The following is an 18,725-nucleotide window of genomic DNA, read 5'->3' on the forward strand; positions in this document are numbered from 1 at the left end:
CATCTAAAAGAACTTTGTGTATTTGCTAAACCTGCTCAGTTAAAACACAAAGGGCTCCATCTTTTCTCGTTAATGACAATTTTGCTATAGACTTCAGCATGAGCAGGATAGGTGGGTTCTAAATTGCAATAACTTTAAGATGTGTTGTCTTATTGACGTCTTTTAATTTTCATGAAGATACTAGGACAGTTGTGGGCAACCTGCAGTCTGTACTGAGGTTCTATATGTGGCTTCCAAGGCATTTTGTTTACCATTGCCCATGTGGAGGTTTGCTAGATTCTGCTGGTCTCCATCCATGTAGTTTTTTTCCTACGTAAAGCAAGGGCATGTGAAGTGAGGTGCATGCTGATTACACACAACATTGCTTATGAGAGTTGTGCGCTCCCTCTGCAACCAATCAAAATGCTGCTACAGTTTAGTTGTCACACCCTGCAAATTCTAGATATGCAAGTGCAGTTAACAGAACTATCCTATACCAGGAGACTGTCTTTGTTACGACAATCTGGCGGTCCACTGGGATGATGGAGGGCCACTCATGTGGCCCACTCACTAGCCTACGTTTCCTATCACTCTACTACAGGGGTGGGCAATAATTTTTGTTGGGGGCCACTCCAAGATTTTGGTAAGTGGTCAAGGGCCGCATATGCCTGTGAAGGGGGTTCTGGGTCTAGGTTGAAGGTTGGTTGCCGAAGGGCACACGGGGTAAAGGACTGGGGTGCAGGAGATGGTGTGGGGTCTGAGAGGGAGTTTGGGTGGAAGAGGGGGTTGTGACCTGGGTGAGGAGATTGGGGTGTAGGGTCAGGGAAGGGGTGTGCCTGCAGGAGAGGATTCTGGCTTGAGGGAGGGGTGGAAAAGGGGGTGCAGAATCTGGGAGGGAGTTGTCACCTGGGGCAGTGGGTGCAGAGGATTTGGATGGTGACCTGGAGGAGGGAGTTGGGGTGCAGGAGGGGTTGGGGTGCCAGCGGCAGGTGCTGGCTGGGAGGAGTTTACCTACGTGTCTCCTGCCCAGAAGCTCCAGTCCCCAGGCTGCTCCGTCCACGTGGCTCTCAACTCTGGCTGCCCCGTCTCTCAGGCCAATCTCTCAGCTCCTATTGGCTGGCTGTTTCAAGCCAATAAGAGCTGAGAGATTGGCTGAGGTCATTTCTAATTGACTGGTTGTTTCTGGCCAACAGGAGCTGAGGATTGGGCTGCAGGTGGGGAGATCACATGAAGCCTCCCCCTGCCTGCAGACCAGAGAGTTGCAGGGTCTGTGTTAAATGCGGCAGCTGCGTGTGCCTGAGGGTCCCTGCAGGGGAGTCCGAGGGCTGGATCCTGTGCCTTGGCGGGCCGGATCTGGCCCCCGGGCCGTATTTTGCCCAACCCTGCTCTACTAGGTCCTAATCCTATCCTTCTAAAAGAGGCAAAAATCTCATTGACTTTGGTGGCGATGTTTTGCCTGCTTCAGTGGTGCAGGATTGAGCCATACTCTGAACATCAGTGAGAAATGGCAAGTAATAATCTGGCCCTCGGAGGCCCTTTTGCCTACCCTCATCTAGTACCACTAGTCAGTACTGGTCTCCTGTTTCCAGAAGCAGCGGTACACAGTGTGCGGGGGGATGAGGGGTGGGAGGGACTGCGGTGCATGAGGCGCACTCAGGCCTGGGTGAGGGAGTCCCCATTCCAGGCTGGTTGTTTCTCAAGCAGTGCCATGAGAGCAGCCTGCATAAACTGCACCAGGTGGTGCAGCATAAGGTCTAAGAGCCGTTGATTGCTTTGCAGTAGGTCTGGCTCTATGGTAGCAGAGCTGTGGCATCTACAAGGGCAACCAGTGCACATGGTGTGGTGTTTGCTATCCCTCGGGGAGGTAGGCAAAGGTGAAGAGGAGTCTGAGATGTGGCTGTAGAGGGAAGCACCTTTAAGCACAAGCCTCAGGTAGCCTTGGGAAACAGCTACAGGAAGTAACTGCTGTCTTGAGGCCCTGCCTGGAGTGCTTCCCAGGGGCTTTAAATGCAATTCAGACACCCATGAGCAAGGATGTACTATTTCTATATAGATCTGCACTATTTTGATGGGGATTTGCAGTGTGGACATGGTATTTCAAAATAGTTATTTTGGGAGCTATTTCAAAATAACTTATTTCGAAATAACATTGTAGTGTTGACATGCTCACAGAGAGCAGACAATAGCAATACAACCTTCTGCATGCTGTCCTGTCAATGTGCTTGATCTCTGATCTAGAAGGGAACATAGAGACTATAGCTCTGATTCTCAAAGGAATTTAGGCACCTGACTCCTGTTGAAATCAATGGAGTTACATACCTAAATATCTTTGAGGATCAGGAATTATACACATTCAATCATTCACCTGTTCACTGAGACGGATGGAAGGAATGCAAGCATAACGGTGTTTTGTATGATCTGGAGCATGTGCATTATGACAGAGAACTGGACTGAGACCATCAATTTATTTCACATAAACTGCAGGCCAATCTCTACAATTGGTAAGGACAGTTGGTCACTACTGACTTGGGCCAGATATGAACGGGTGTTCCAAGGAGATAGCTTAGAACCGTGGTCACTAACCTGTTGATCGTGATCAACTGGTCGATCACGAGGCCTCGACCAGTCGATCACAAGGCGTTCCGGGCCCCCCATATCCCCCCATCCCCAAGAAGTCCCACTACCTACCTCCAGCGACAATGGAGGTAGTGGCGGCTTCCCACTGGGTGGACGGAAGTCCTGACCTACGCATCACTTTTGGAGGTTCCGGAAATGTATTGGCTGCTTCCTTGCCCCAGATCTGTGGCGTGCCGGGAGCTTGCCCCAGAGGCATGCGTTGGGACTTCCCTTCTCTGCAGGGGGGAAGAAGGAGGGAAGCAGGAGGAGTGGACCCCTGAGGGGGCATGTGCGCAGGCTTCCCTGCTCTGTGGGAGGAGGAAGTCGGTCCCGGAGAGGGCATCCGCGGGGGCTTTCCTGCTCCGCGGGAGGCTCACACCAGCGCCCGATTGCAGCTTAAGGTGCGCAGCGTGCTGGGGGGCGGGGCCACACATGTGCCGTGCACCCGGGGGCAGAGCCAGCCCTGGTTGGAGACTTAGAAGGAACATTGGTCAGAGAACCTGTGTGGCAGCACAGCTTCAATCAGGTCCTCCAAGTCAGAGACTCAGGGCTCCGTGCATGGAGCTGACTGACTAATTAATCACCTGTGAAGCTGTGTGGCTGCTCAGCTTAGAGGGATCACTGTCTTTGACCCATTATCACTTCCGTGATCCATCCAATTGCTCAGCTGTGTTGTTTTAACAAAAAAAATCAGACTGTGCTGTTGTAATGTCAGGTTCAAATCTCTTTGTTATGGAACCATAAATACTTTTTGTAAGTAACCTTTGCTTCATATAAGGTCCCTGCAAAACTTTTCTCATGCTTAACATTAAACTAGGCAAACAGTGCCTCTGATGCCAGTGGAACTGCTCAGGATTAAAGTTTAAACATGCGCTTAAGTGTTTGCAGGATCAGAATTTATCAGGGAATAGCACTACACAGGTTTGTTATAACAAAGTCAGATTTTTAATAGTAGTCTCATCAGCTCAGACACAATAGGAATTTATTTCAATGCTCACAGCATTACAGGAACAGAAGAGATGCTAAAGTTACATGAATATAAAGTTACATGCTTTGGGTTAGAGAGGCACAGTAACAGTTTCCTGTCACCAGCAGTGGATATAGGGCAGGGCGAGTGGGGCAGCTGCCCCAGGCCCCGCGCTTCAATAGGCCCCGCGCCAGCGCCAGGGGCGGACTGGCCTGGCGGGATACCGGGAATTTACCGGTGGGCCGCCGAAGGGCCGGCCGGCAGCTGCTGGAGGAGGAAGGGGGGGATTGTGGCCACAGCCCCGGACTTTTGAAATTCCCCAGTGCCGGCCAGTACAGGCCACGTGGGGCTGAGGGAGTGCATGCGCGGTGTGCTGAAACGCCGCGCAACAACTGAGAGGGGAGACACCCAGGTGTGGCGTGACGTGACACCACGGCCCGGGACTTTAAAACCACGCGGCCCAGCGTTGCACCGCATGGTTCGGCACGTAGCCTGGGCCGGAATCGTGGCCGCCCTGCACACTGGAAGGCAGAAGGTGGATGGCAGAGGAAGGGGCTTGTGCTGAGGGGAGGAGGACAGGTCAGGAGAAGAAAGAGGAGAGACAAATGCCAGGGGGCCAAGTGGAGACAATGAGGAAAAGGGCAGGAGGGGAGATGTTAGTGGGAGGGGGAACAGGGTGATGCTGGGAGAGGAGAGGGTAAGGGCATGGGGGCTAAAGGGGTAGGGGGAGGTGCTGGGAGAAGGCTTGAACGAAGGGGTGGGTGTGAGGAAGGCTGGGATGGAGCAAGGCATGTGTGAGGGCACAGGGGCATGAGGGGAATGGGAGCAGAGGGTGGTGAGGGGGTGAGCATCAGGGAAAAAGAGGACAAAGGGCGCAGGGGCAGTGAGAGACACCAGGAGGGTGCAGGGGTAAGGGAAGGTGCAGGTGCCAGGGGATTCTGGGGGTGAAGCAGAAGGGCAGACACCTGCACCAGGGGAGAGAGGCAGGGCAGGTGTGTGGAGGGAAGTGTTAGGAGAGGGGATGAGGAGGGGGTAGCTCATATGATCAGGGGGGGATACCCCCCCCCTTTTTTTCTGTTTTTTCTCCAAAGGGAGGGCCCCGCGATATTGTGCTGCCCTGGGCCCCGCAAAACTCTCATCCGCCCCTGCCTGTCACTCATTCTAAGAGGCTGACAGGCAGAGAGTTAACAACCTAAGTTTCCCTCTATTTTATTGTGCACTCATAGGGCTGATTGACTGGTGTATGTAATGATCCTGTAAAATTTAATCTCTTTCAGTTTTATTTTTTGTTTAATCTAGGCAATTTACTTGGGAGATAGGCACACACAAGAAGACCAAGACAGCCACAAAGCACAATTGTCAAAGTTAGCTTTGTGAAAAATCCTTTGTGTACATTCTCTTTTGTGGAGTTTTCTCAATACTACTAAACTAGTGTGAACATCACCCTTCCAAGCCATTGAGTGGGCTTTATTTCCCTCTAGCTAACATAGATGGTTACGCAACATGCTTATGTTTAGCTTACAACAAAATATTCAGTAACACACTTGACTCAAAATTTAGGTTTTGTGTCAACAAACCTTTACCAAAAACAGTACTAGGAATGTGGCTATGATTTTTTAAAATTCCAATGGGATATGAGACTTGTACAAAGAATTCAAAGTTAGCTGCCACTTCTGAATATATGAAGCACAAAACTTGTGTTTGATTAGTTTATAAACTCTTTGGGAAGGGGCCAGTCTTTTTCATACCTTTTTGTTCTGTTTCTGCAGTGCTTGGCACAAGGGGTCCTGTTCTCTGTGTGGAGCTCCTAGATACTACAACAACACAAGTGATATTAGGAACATTGGAATTGCCATAACAGCTCAAACCAATGATGTTGCTAATTCAATATCTTGCTTCCAATTATTTCTGAGGCAGGTACAAGAAACCCTGCTATGGGCAGCTGTGGAATAATTTGGCCCAGGGAATGGAGATTGGGAAATAAAACAATAGTTAGATGCCTATAGATTTCAAAGCTAGAAGAGATCATTATGACCCTATAACGTGGTCTCCTGCATATGTAACCTTGAGTGTGCTAAGCTTCACTTCATTGCTCTTCTTCAGTGCCTTAAAAAAAATCAAATTCCTATAGAAAAGTAGCTAGAGACTCAGGGTATGTCTACACTACAAAGTTAGTTCGAACTAACGGACGTTAGTTCGAACTAACTTTAATAGGTGCTACACTAGCGCTCCGCTAGTTCGAATTTGAATCGAACTAGCGGAGCGCTTAGTTCGAACTAGGTAAACCTCATTTTACGAGGACTAACGCCTAGTTCGAATAGCTAGTTCGAACTAAGGGCTGTGTAGCCCTTTAGTTCGAACTAGTGGGAGGCTAGCCCTCCCCAGGTTTCCCTGGTGGCCACTCTGGCCAACACCAGGGAAACTCTATGCCCCCCTCCTGGCCCCGGACCCCTTAAAGGGGCACGGGCTGGCTACGGTGCCCGTGCCAGGTGCAAGCCTGCCAGCACCCAGCTAGCAGACCCTGCACCTGGCACGGCACAGAGCCACCCACCCGATGCCCCCCAGCCCACCCCCTCTTGCCGGGACCAGGCTGGCGGCTCCCGGGAGCTTCCCCTGGACTGCAAGAGGCGGGCACCTTCCTGGGCTAGTGCGGACATCGTGGACCTCGTCCACGATCTCCGCACTAGGCACAGGAAAGTGGCCGTCTAGGGCAGGAGAGCTGCCAGCCTGGCCACCCAGGACCAGGTGTGCATGAAAATCAAGGGGATCCACTGAGACCCCCGACACTGAGCCCTGAGCTTACAATGGCCGTCCTGGGTCAGACCAAAGGTCCATCTAGCCCAGTAGCCTGTCTGCCAACAGCAGCCAACCCTAGGGACCCTAGAGGGGATGGACCGAAGACAATGACCAAGCCATTTGTCTCGTGCCATCCCTCTCCAGCCTTCCACAAACTTTGGGCAGGGACTCCACTCCTACCCTCTGGCTAATAGGACTCCATGGACCCAACCTCCATCACTTTATCTCACTTCCCTTTAAACTCTGTTCTAGTTGTAGCCTTCACAGCCTCCTGCAGCAAGGAGTTCCACAGGTTAACTATTTGCTTTGTCAACAACAACTTTCTCTTACTAGTTTCAAGCCTGCTACCCATTCCTTTCCTTTGGTGTCCTCTAGTCCTTCTTTATGGGAACTCAGGAAGAACTTTTCTGTATGCACCCTCTCCACCCAACCCCTGCTTTTAGAGACCTCTATCCTGTCCCCCCTCCGTCTCCTCTTTTCTAAGCTGAACAGTCCCAGTCTCTGTAGCCTTTCTTCATCTGGGACCTGTTCCCAACCCCTGATCATGTTAGTTGCTCTCCCCTCTCCCAGCCTTTCTCTTCCCCTCTCCCACCTCCTTTTCCCAGTCTCCCCCAGTTTTGTTCAATAAAGACAGAGTCAATGTTGGAAGAAACGTTATCTTTATTTTGTACATCAATAAGAAGGGGGGCTAGGGAAGGGTAAGTGGAAGGAGGTGAGGGAGGAATGGGGTACGTGCCCCCGATGGGGAGGACTGGGCTGGCTCTGCGGGCTTCTGGGGGTGGAAGCTCTCCTGCAGCCCCCCAATTGCCCCCTCTCCCCAGATGGCAGCCTGCGGCAAGTGCAGCCGGGCTGATGGCCGAGTGGTGTGATGTGCCCAGTGTGGGCACTCAGGGCACTCCAAGCCAGAACTTCTTTGCAAGCGGGGCACCCCTTAGAACTGTGTGTCCGGGGTGGGGGTCGGGACCCTTTAAGCGCAGCCCTCGGCTAGCCTGAGACAGCATCTCCACGCTCTAAGTCCTCCTCTGATGCCCTGCCGGCACTGCTTCCGGCCATCCTTAAGCCCTGTTCAGAGTCCACTCAATGTGGACTTACTAGTTCGAACTAGCAAAACGCTAGTTCGAACTAGTTTTTAGTTCTAGATGCGTTAGTTCGAACTAGCTTAGTTCGAATTAACTAATTCGAACTAAGTTAGTTCGAACTAGCGCTGTAGTGTAGACGTACCCTCAGAGTTCATTATCTAAGGATTTTAGGCAAGGATTGCACAAGGTCAACCTCCCCCTATTCAAGTCCCAAAAGGAACTAAGAAATTAATTTAATTAAATAACTTTATACAATCTTATGCTGAAGAAATAAATAATCTATTTTTTACAATATATCATGGCTATTTTGTAACCCAGACATTATGTGGGGGAGGTCTATTTCACTAAGAGGGTGGTGAAGCACTAGAATAGGTTACCTAGGAAGGTGGTGGAAACTCCACTCCCAGAGTCATAGCTTGACAATGACAAAGCTCTGGCTGGGATTGGTCCTGCTTTTAGTAGGGGGTTTGACTTGATGACCTCTTGAGGTCTCTTTCAACCCTATGATTTTATCTTCACCTTAATAATAAGCATAAAGAAAGAGAAAAGTAAAATTTGAATAGTTCATTCCACACAAAAACACAGTAAGAAGAAACTGAGAGATCCCAAAACCTTACTCTTAGTTCACCTACGTGTCAGTTAGTGTCTTTGATCACCAAGTCTACCCAATCTGCTGAGTCTGAGACATCTCCCTTCCACTTGTTAGCAGGAATCCTCAGTTGGAATCCAGTCAGTCTTCCTCTGATGTGGATCTCTGCTAGCCAGCCAGCTGACTGATTCACCAGTCACTCAGTTAAGTCACAAATACACAGATTTAAAGAAACCCGTTACAAGAAAATGCAAAACCTGAGAATAACAAAATAGAATGACTCTTTCCCTGTTACTACATTTAAAGAAAAGCTGAAGGATCACACTAGCTGAGAAAGATCATTAGAAGAGTTTGGCTAAAATCAAACCGGCATATTAAAACAAAGTTATTTTTCACTCCTAGGGTCCCCCTGTACAATGATTATTGCCCACATAAAATGACTCCTGGAGCTGGAACTTTATGAAAATCAACAAATGTTATTAGACTTATGTTACAATCGTGAGCTGACAACACTGAAGTAACCCTTTCCAAACTCTCTTAAATATACCTTTTTATACTCTGGACATTTTTAGCCATATAAACATCCAGTCTTTGATTAGTTTTTCTTCCTTGTTCAAGCTTGGTGAAATGAAAAAATGAAACAGGCAGTGAATCTAAAATAGATCTTTAAAATCCTTTCATCTAGAACAAGGTAAGATGTCAGTAGTACAAGGAAGGAAAATAGTGCTGAGTCCCCTTTAATATTAGGGAGTCAGAATTTCTATAGAAGTATATGGAAACAATCTGTAGACTTGAGAATTATTTTCTCTTGCAACATGTATAAAGGCACAGAAGTCTTAGCACTGTATGTTGTTAGTATCATATGTACAGCTTTGCATAGCAATTACTCAACCTGCTCTGGACAGTGCTCTGGTTAAAAATGTAGGGCTAATTTATCAAGGATAATTGACCCTGAAGAAATCTGTAGCTTGTATTGCTCCTTATTCTGCTACTAATTTGAAAACTATAATGAGGAAAAATGACATTCAGATTCTTGCACTGCAAAAACATATAGTGATCTAATAGCATGTTAGTAATACACAGTCACAGATAATGGATGAAGATAAAGAACAGATGCCTACAAAAAGCTGACAAGCAGCAGTTTATATCAGTTCTGTGGAAGAGGAAGGATTGTGTGTGGGTGCAATATCAACGTGACAGGACCTCAGTGAACATGGGGCCCTTGGTATTGGTGGCACCAGGTAGGTGTTTAAGTTTGTAAATAAGAGCACAGGTTATTTCTTTTTACTCCATTACCCTAAAAGATCTCTGGGGCAAAAGATCTCTCTTTGCTTTTGAGGTGGGCACAGTGCACAGTATTCCAAGTGGCACACTTTTGGAACCAATATATTATATTTGCTTTTTACAAACTTGTATAACTTTGGCATTTACTGTTGAACTCAGAGCAGCCGACAGGGGTCAGGGGAGGAGGAAAGTGCAGGCAAAGGGATCCCAGGGCTCAGCACTTCAAAGGGGCCCAGAGCTCAATTCACCACCGCTGTCACAGTAGCAGCAGGGGTGGTCTGAGCCCTGGACCCTTTAAATCACTGCCGGAGTGCTGCTCCAGAGTGCCAAGCCAGACGCTCTGGGCAGCGCTACTTGGGCTGTGTTCCCTCAGCACTGAGGGACAGATGCCCTCAGCCACACCCCTTCTGCCCTCGGCTCTGCACCTCCTGAGAGTGCAGAGCTGCTCCTCACACCGTGCCCAGGGACCCATGGAGACTGTTGGCTCTGCTGGTTGAAGAAAAATCCCTTGTAGTGTTTCCCCCTGCAAGACATTGTGACGTGGCAAAGGGGCTCATGAATTCCATGAGTCATTCCTCCTCCAACAGAAAACAAGCACTCTGTTCAGGGATCTACATGCACATTAGAGGATAGTATTCACCTCCTTACCAAGGCACAAGGAAGCAATCTAATCTAGTGGCAAGATACTAGGTGGGTCTCAGAAGACCAAGTCTCTGCTTCCTGCTCTATACTGACTTGCTTATGTAACCTTGGGCAAAGCATTTTATCACTATGCCTTCTATTCTCCTTGGTGAATCTTCTCCTGTATGGAGAGTACGCTGCCGTGTAAAGCTCTTAGGTTTATAATCAATAAGATTCTTCCTGAATCAGCTAGTGTAGGTTTTTTCTTTCCACTGAAAGGCTGGATGGCTAATGGATTCTGCAGTACTATTGATATCCTGCATTAGTGTTCCTTATGGTTGCATGGGGTTCAGTTCTTCTCCATTTCCAGTATTCTATTATTTATGCCAATGGTAGCACAGACTTCTTTTTAAAACTGAACATAAACTAGCAGCTGAATTTGTCTGTGCGAAAGTCTTTGGAAATCCTCCAGAATCAGCTCCCTTGCTTTCCTGCAGAGGCGTAGCGATGGGTGCCAGCCTAGCTTCCAGTTCGGAGTCCGGGGACTTTTGGGGCCCGAGCGCAGACTCTGGCCCCACAAGTGGAAGGCAGAAGGGAAGGGAAGAGAAGGGGAAAACTATGAGGAAGGGGCTTGTGTGGAGGAGGGAAGGGAAGGGGAGGGGAGGAGCTTGTGCGGAGGTGGAAGGGAGAGGGAAGATACAAATGGCAGGGGGCCAAGTGCAGACAATGAGGAAAAGGGCAGGAGGGGAAGTGTCAGTGGGAGGGGGGACAGGGTGATGCTGGGAGAGGAGAAGAGAGGAAAGGAGAGGGGAAGGGCATTAGGGTCTGGAGAGATGAGGGGGAGGTGCTGGGAGAAGGCTTGAAAGAAGAGGTGGGCATGAGGAAGGCAGGGATGGAGCAAGTCATGTGTGAGGGCACAGGGGCATGAGAGGAATGGGGGCAGAGAGTGGTGAGAGGGTGAGCATCAGGGGAAAAGTGGGCAAAGGGGGTAGGGGCAGTGAGGGAAGGGGGAGGCACCAGAAGGGTGCAGGGCTAAGGGAAGGTGCTGGTGCCAGGAGATTCTGGGGGTAAAGCAGAAGGGCAGACACCTGCAGGGGAGGGACCAGCACCAGAGGAGAGAGGCAGGGCAGGTGTGTGGAGGGAGGTGTTAGAAGAGGTGATGAGGAGGGGTAGCTCACCTGATCAGAGGGGCTACTGGAGGAGTGGGCACAGGAGGGAGAGAAGGGCTGGTGAAGGGGGGCAGGTCACAGGAGGGCTGAGGGCAGTGAGAAGGGCCGGAGTCAGGATAGCAGAGGAGGGTGAGGGGTTTGGGGGGCAGCAGGCACCAGGGGAGATGATGGAGCAAAGAGAGGAGACATGGCAGCAGAGAGAAAAGGTAAAGGTTTAAGAATATTTATTAGTAACTTGGTATGCTGCCCACAGCCAGTTTGTTTGCTCCCCGGGGTGCAGTTTGGGTGTATGTGGGGATCAACACGTGGCTGGTGAGTAGGAGCTAACACAAAAAAGTAGTCAGTGTAATGATCTTCTGCTGATATGCATTTTAGTAGTTAAATTCTTGGACTGTCATTGCTCATGAAAAGTGCTGTCACATGGGTAGAAATCAGGTAAATGTTGCATTTTATTAATATCAGCAGAAGTGACTTAAATGGGGTCTGTGTGTTGTGTAGTCTTGCCTTAATCTTTGTATTCATGCCTATCAGTGTGAGAGAAACGATTTGTATATATTTGCTTGCATATGCAACCACACTTAAGTTGAGGCCCTCAGCATGTTCTGTAAGTATCAGTGTGGCCCCCGGGGCTTCCAAAGTTGAGTTGTCCTAGCTCATCCCTGACAGGTGTCTGTCTAACCTGGTTTTAAATATCTCCAGTGATGGAGATTCTGCAATCTCACTAGGCAATTTATTCCAGTGTTTAACCATCCTGCCAGGCAGGAAGTTTTTCCTAATGTCCAACCTAAACCTCCCTTGCTGCAATTTAAGCCCATTGGTTCTCATCCTAACCTCAGAGGCCAAGGAGAACAATTTTTCTTCCTCCTCCCTACGATACTCTTTTAGATACTTGAAAGCTGCTCTCATGTCCCTTTTCGGTCTTCTCTTTTCCAAGGTAAACAAGGCCAATTCCTTCAGCCTTGCCTCATATCTCATGTTCTCTAGAACGTTCATCATTTGTGTTGATCTTCTCTGGACTTTCTCCAGTTTCTCCATGTTTCCTGAAATGTGGCGCCCAGAACTGAGCATGATACTCCAGCTGGGGCCTAATGTAGATGGCTCATTCCCTGCCTAGGGGACTTGAGACTGGGCGGGTTAATTTCCAATCCTCCTGTTTATTGTTTTCCTAAGCCAGGAGGGCACAGTAGTTCTGATGGGGGGCTCTGCAGGAAGGCAGCCCGCACTGCTCCCTGCCTGAAACCTTGTGCAGTTGTTAAACAGCTGTCCAGCCCACCCTAGAGGTGACTGCATTTCAGCGTGCCTGAAGCAACACTGCACCAGTAATGGACAGGAGAATGGCTCCCGGGCATGGCTTGCTCATGACTGCGTCAGTCCCATTGGATGGGCCTCACTCAGTTTTCTTCCCCTCCCCCGCTTTGCAATGGGGCTGTAGATTCTGCGGGGAGAGGTGTGGAGGCAGGCAGAGGTGTCTCCCTGCAGCAGATGTAGACACGTCTCTGTATTAATCAGTCTCTCAGTGAAGTTTTTAGCTTTGTATTGAATCCTTTTACATGGAAACTTTGTATTACGTCTTGGTAGAATAGTCCCTAGGACAAGTGAGGCAGAGACTGTCCCTGTGGGGTGAATGAGGTGGGAATGGAGAAGGTGGAAGGTGAGCACCTCTGGGCAGTTGCAAAGGTTGGAGAGGGGATGGAAGCCAGATCCAAGATCAATGAGCCCTGGGAAGTGGGCCCATTGAAAGGAGACTGGACCTGTGGATGCCTTGGGGTTCAGCAGCAAGGGCCTGCTTTGGGAAGCCCCCTCTTTGGAGGTGAATGTGGCAGCATTGAGACACCACCCAGAAGCAGGCGCCACAGACACTAACTGCAGATGCATGGGACGACTCTCACAGATCTTGCACATGCATAGGATGATAGATCTGTGGGGGCCGGAGGGGTCAGTTGTCCTTGGGCACCATGCTAGGGAGGCTCCAATTTAATCCCATTCTGCTCCCCCCATTATCCCTTCAGCTCATGTGCTCCTACTCCGCCTGCCACCGGCAGCTGGAGTCTCCTCCCTGCCTCTCTGCTCTGAGCCCAACCCTGCTCCAAGCCCGACTCTCCTCCATCTCCACTGGAGGGTTAGTGCATGTGGGAGCCCGGCCCCAAACTGTAGGGGGTGGGGGAAGATGCAGTACAAGTTCCCCTCAGCTGTGCACCAGATTTGGGCAGTGCCACATGGGGGGGGGGGTGACGCACATTTTTCCTTTGCTCCCTGGCGCATAACACCCTCGCTATGCCTCTGCTTGCCTGCTATGCTAACTTGCAGCAAGCTGTCATGGCTACTATGGTGTGTTTGCATCTACTTGATACAAGAAGATTCATTGTGCTTTCCAGTTTGATTCATGCAACAGCTTGCAAGGTGCCAAATTTGCCCCACTCCTCTTGCACACACACAATCTAAAATAGAGTGCTTGGAAAAGAAGTGTGGGGTCTTCCTTCGATCCCTACTTCTAGTTTAATCAAAACCAGTTCAGGCTGTGCAGTTTATCTGCTTTTAGTACCATGGAGTGGGTGACTGTATCAAAGTGTGGACTGGAGCAAAGGAACAACATTGACTCTTTCATAGGCTCCCTAATGTACCCACCCTGCATTTCACCAAGATCAGTCCAAACAATGGGAGGAGTAAAGGGATTGAAGGAGAAGGGCTTAGGTCAGGACTGAGCAAGATTAGCTCAGAGGCCAAATCCAGCCTGCCTAACGCTTTGATCTAACCACTTTTATCCTGCTTCCCGTGCCAGCAAACGTCCAAGTGGTGGCTCAGACAGCAGGATCCTATTTAAATGTCTCACAGCTCCTTGTCACAGTGCTACCCTGGCAGGGCCCGGAGTCATGAGCCCTTTAAATACCCACAGCATCCTGGGCATCTGCCAGGCAACACAGTAGCAGCAGGTCTGGGAGCTACAAGCCCTTTGCTATGTTTTTAATGCAAAGCCTCCAGCCCCAGACTCTTAGGGCTTGTCCCCAGCCCTGCCCCTTGTATCCCAGACCCCACCACTTCTGGGGTGGAGCTAACTCATGACCATGTATCAAAATTCATTAAGTGGCCCCTCTGAAAATTATTGCCCACCCGGCTTAGGTTCATAGTAACTGTTTTTATAATGTGGGCAGGCCAAGGGATGAGGTCAGGTGAGGACAAGGAATGAGGCACCACTTCTCAAGACTTTCCACTAGAGCTTCTGTGCAGTCCCAGCCAAAGATAAAGTTGCTTGCCTGGCAGAGAACCTACAGAAAGCATCAGAAGTTAGAGAGGATAGATTAGCTCATAGCGAAGGTCACTGAACTGAGACGAAGGAGGTCAATCCTTGAGTCTGCAATAGATGTCTTGTGTGACCTTGGACAGATCACTGAATCTCACTTTGCCTCTATTCTCCATCTATAGAGAAGTGCAGAGATAATACTCTGTCTGGCTTGTCTATTTAGATTGCAAGCTCTGCAGACATAGTGTGTCTGGTGGCTGCTGCACTCCCTGGCTCCCATCATATACGGAGGTTATAGTTTGGTTGAATAGCTCCCAACAGCACACTGCCCTCCACAAATTGTCCCAGCTTCCCTGCTGAACAGGAAGAGGCTCTTACTTGTATGTATATGCAGTGCAATAGGGCTTCAACCGTGGCAAGGCCTGATGCAGTGTCTAGAAGAACAAAACCATGGGAATAGCACTACCAAGGACTAAAAATCATGGGAGGTAAGGAGGAGGAGTAGCGACTTCTTGGAATCCTCATGTTTCCTCCTCCTAGTATTGTGATGGGTCTGAGAAACTTTATCTGTAACCAGCATACATTATCTGACAGGCAGTAACCCAATCAGTGGCATTTTATTTACTGTAGTGGAGAGTATCATTGAATGGAGAGTATTATTTGCAGGATAGTATTATTTGCAGAATTATTTGGAGTCAGTTAACTTCTTGGTGCTAGTGTATGCTCTCGGGCAACGGACATCCTCTTTCTGTCTATCTTAGTTTTTTCATCTGAAGAATGGGGATAGAATCATGGAGTCATAGAATAATAGAATTGGAAGGGACGTCAAGAGGTCATCAAATCCAGTCCCCTGACCTCACAGTGGGACCAACCACCATCTGAATCATCCCTGATAGATATCTATCTGACCTGCTCTTAAATATCTTCAGTGATATTGTTTCTGCAACTTCCCAGGGGTATTTATTCCGGTGTTTAATCACCCTGACTGTTAGGAAGTTTTTTCTAATGTCCAACCTAAACCTCTCTTGCTGCAATTTAAGCCCATTGCTTGTTGTCCTATAATACTTAGTTGCCTCCCAAGGCATAGTGAGGCTGAATTAACTGCAGATTGCAAAGTGCTTTGAATGCAACTGGTATATGTTGTACTCACTGATTATATCAGTTCTCCAATCACACTTTTACTTAAATTTCTCTCAATTTGCATTTTCCACTGAAAAATGCTTGTGTACTCTTAATTCCCCCAAAACCTACAGTCTATATTCCCCCAAGGACTTAAAGTCTATATACCAATAATGATCTTAGGGCTCTGAATCAATAGTATGGACTTGGTCCTAGACCAAACATTGCCTCATTTTGGTGATGATCAATGCACAGGAAAGATTTATTTTTTATAAATAATTTTTAAATGTATTGAGAATAATTGAATGCAGGGATTAAGAACAAGTTAATTAAAAAATGCTAAGCCATCAAAATAGGCAGCAGCATCCTACATATAGCAACATTTTTGCTGGATTAAGATCTACTACTTACAATTAAAGCCATGGATTTAATGTAACAATATACACATATAGTCCTCCAACCAGTATGTGTTATGTGTACCCTTGGTGCACAATCCACAGAGGATGTGAGTCTGTTATGGTCCCCAGTAAAAGCCCTTCACTCTCTGGCTCTAGAGGTAGAGACTTAACCATTTCGCTCTAGGAACCTCTATCTCAGGCTTCATCTACACTGCCAGTTTTTTTTGGCAGCAAATATGTTAATGAGGGACTCATTAGCATAAGTCGCTATCTTATTAGCATATTTTCTGCTGAAAAAACTGGCAGTGTAGACAAAGCCTCAGACTTTACTGGTGATCAAAATGGAAACACAGAACCTGGTAGGAAAGTGTGTGTTCAGACTTTTCCATTCCCTCCTTGCCTCAGAACCATATAGGTTCTGTGCAGAAGTGCAGCAGTGAAGGCATGTACACAGCAGGTCTCTCCTTGTCATTGCTGATGGTAACAAATGGTTACGTTGTCCCCTGTAAAGCAGCTGGCAAACTCTGGTATCTCTGTTACGTGTTTTGTCAATCTAATTTTCCAGCAGACAAGTTTTTATTCCTGTAATAATGTTTCTGTTGACCAGCCTGTCTGTTTCTATTTCTCCCTTTAGACGAGGCAAATATAATTTGGCAAATATCCAACCCTGCAAGCTTGAGTGTTCAAGAATGCTTGGCTCTCCCAGCCAGAACATACCAATGCAGTAAATAAAAGTTCTAATCCTTGAGCTGGACTGAGCCTGGCTATCAAACTACTGGGGAAACATGGTGGCAAACTGCATGCTGCAGAGGGGTGGGCAAATGCACCCAACAAGCCTTAAAGCCTGCAAAGGAGGAAGAAACGGGTGCATTTTCTCCTCTGCCCTGCACAGGATCCCTTCTGTGTCTGTTTCTCAGGGTAAACGACACATACACAGATGGGAAGTAGCTGCTCAGCATAGTATGCTCTCTTCAGCTTGGAATGGATTTCCAAGGAGAAGTCTGCTTTGAGGTCAGTGATTCCCCTCTAAGGGGCTGGAAATCCTCCATGCAAAGGGAACAAGTGCAGCAAACTAGTGATGCAGAACTATGCAACTTTCACTAGAACAAGCTGCAGTATGGAAAAGGGGGAGCTGGTTCTTGTTCTACACACGAATTCTTACACTGTAACCCCACACAGTGCATGTTTCCCTGTCTTTTGAAACAGCTCTACAAAGGAACAGTTAGCTACAAATTCTGTTAGCTTTTCTGTCCACACTCCTTGGGTGTGTCTAGACTACATGCCTCCTTCGACGGAGGCATGTAGATTAGCCAGATCGGAAGAGGGAAATGAAGCCGCGATTAAAATAATCGCGGCTTCATTTAAATTTAAATGGCTGCCCCGATCTGCCGATCAGCTGTTTGTCGGCAGATCGGGGGAGTCTGGACGCGATGCCCCGACAAAGAAGCCTTTCTTCATCGACACAGGTAAACCTGGTTTCACGAGGCTTACCTGTGTCGATGAAGAAAGGCTTCTTTGTCGGGGCATCGCGTCCAGACTCCCCCGATCTGCCGACAAACAGCTGATCGGCAGATCGGGGCAGCCATTTAAATTTAAATGAAGCCGCGATTATTTTAATCGCGGCTTCATTTCCCTCTTCCGATCTGGCTAATCTACATGCCTCCGTCGAAGGAGGCATGTAGTCTAGACACACCCCTTGTATGAATTGAGAAAATACTTGCCGTCTCTTATATTGGGAGGAGATTAACTGCCTGAAAATGATCTACAACTTGACAATTTTATTCTAACCTCCAGATTTCTAGAAGCAGTTAAAAAGTTTTGTATGCACAAATTAAATTCACCATTAGCACAGACATTTGCAGCATTTCAGCAAGACCAAAGACTCAGCCTTATAGGGTGTGTCTACACAACAGCCTAAACTCAAAATAAAAGATACACAATTTGCGCTACACAAAATGCATATCTTATTTTGATTGTATTAAAATCAAAGTGACTAACTCTTCTTGCAAAAGAGTGCGTCCACACACAAAAGCGCATCGAAAAAGCTATGTCCATTTGCGAAAGAGAGCATCCAGACTGATTGGACACTGTCTCATAAAAATGGCCACCCGGAACCACTTCAGGCAGGTCTTTCAGTCACCAGTTGCTTCTTAGTGCTGGTGCTAGAGCCTTGCAGAGACATGTGCTTAAAGGGACCCCTCCAGGACAGCCATTTCTCTGCTTCTGCTGTGTGCTTGCCTGCTTCTTCGAGGGAGAGCAAAGCTCTCACAGTGCCTGCTGTGGTTGCCCTGCTTTTTGGATGCCACTGCTTTTTCCTTTGTGCCATGGAGCCGGAGCTGCCCCTGGGCATGCAATGGCCCCACACATCCATGCTGCAGTTTTTGCAGCACCTTCTTCCAGCTGCCTTCCTGGTCCTGTACGACCTGGACCCCGAGCTCATTCTGGGGTCCCTCTCCATGGCTGCAGCTGCTCCACTCTGGCAGCTGCACCCCACTGTGGAGAGGCATTTCTGGAGGCTCGATATCAGTTCTGACTGGTGGGACCGGCAGGTCATGGAGCGGTGGGATGACCAGCAGTGGCTCCAAAACGTCCACATGCAGAAGGCCACCTTTTTGAAGCTGTGTGCCTGGCTTATCCCCTTCCCTCCGGAGATGCAACACCCACCTGCGGCCCGCCACCCCCCTGGAGAAACGGGTTGCCATCACCCTCTGGAAGCTCGCAACCCCCGACAGTAGGCAACCAGATTGGCGTGGCCAAGTCTACCACTGGGGCCCTCATCATGGAGGTAAGGAGCTCTCAGGCTGCAGTCCCTGCAGGAGGGTGGGGAGAGTGTTGCATAAGCGGGACCCTCAGGAAAAGGGGGCTGCGGG

At 48.6% G+C, this 18,725-nt stretch overlaps 1 protein-coding gene across 4 annotated transcripts in view; it reads left to right on the top strand.

The window, feature by feature from the left end:
- The window catches only part of CIB2 (calcium and integrin binding family member 2), a 127,823-nt gene that overhangs the window by 39,479 nt on the left and 69,619 nt on the right, over window positions 1–18,725 (top strand). The gene's annotated exons all lie outside the window — the stretch shown is intronic.

Source organism: Pelodiscus sinensis, chromosome 14 (assembly GCF_049634645.1).
Source record: "Pelodiscus sinensis isolate JC-2024 chromosome 14, ASM4963464v1, whole genome shotgun sequence".
In the NCBI taxonomy this organism is placed as follows: Eukaryota; Metazoa; Chordata; order Testudines; family Trionychidae; genus Pelodiscus; species Pelodiscus sinensis.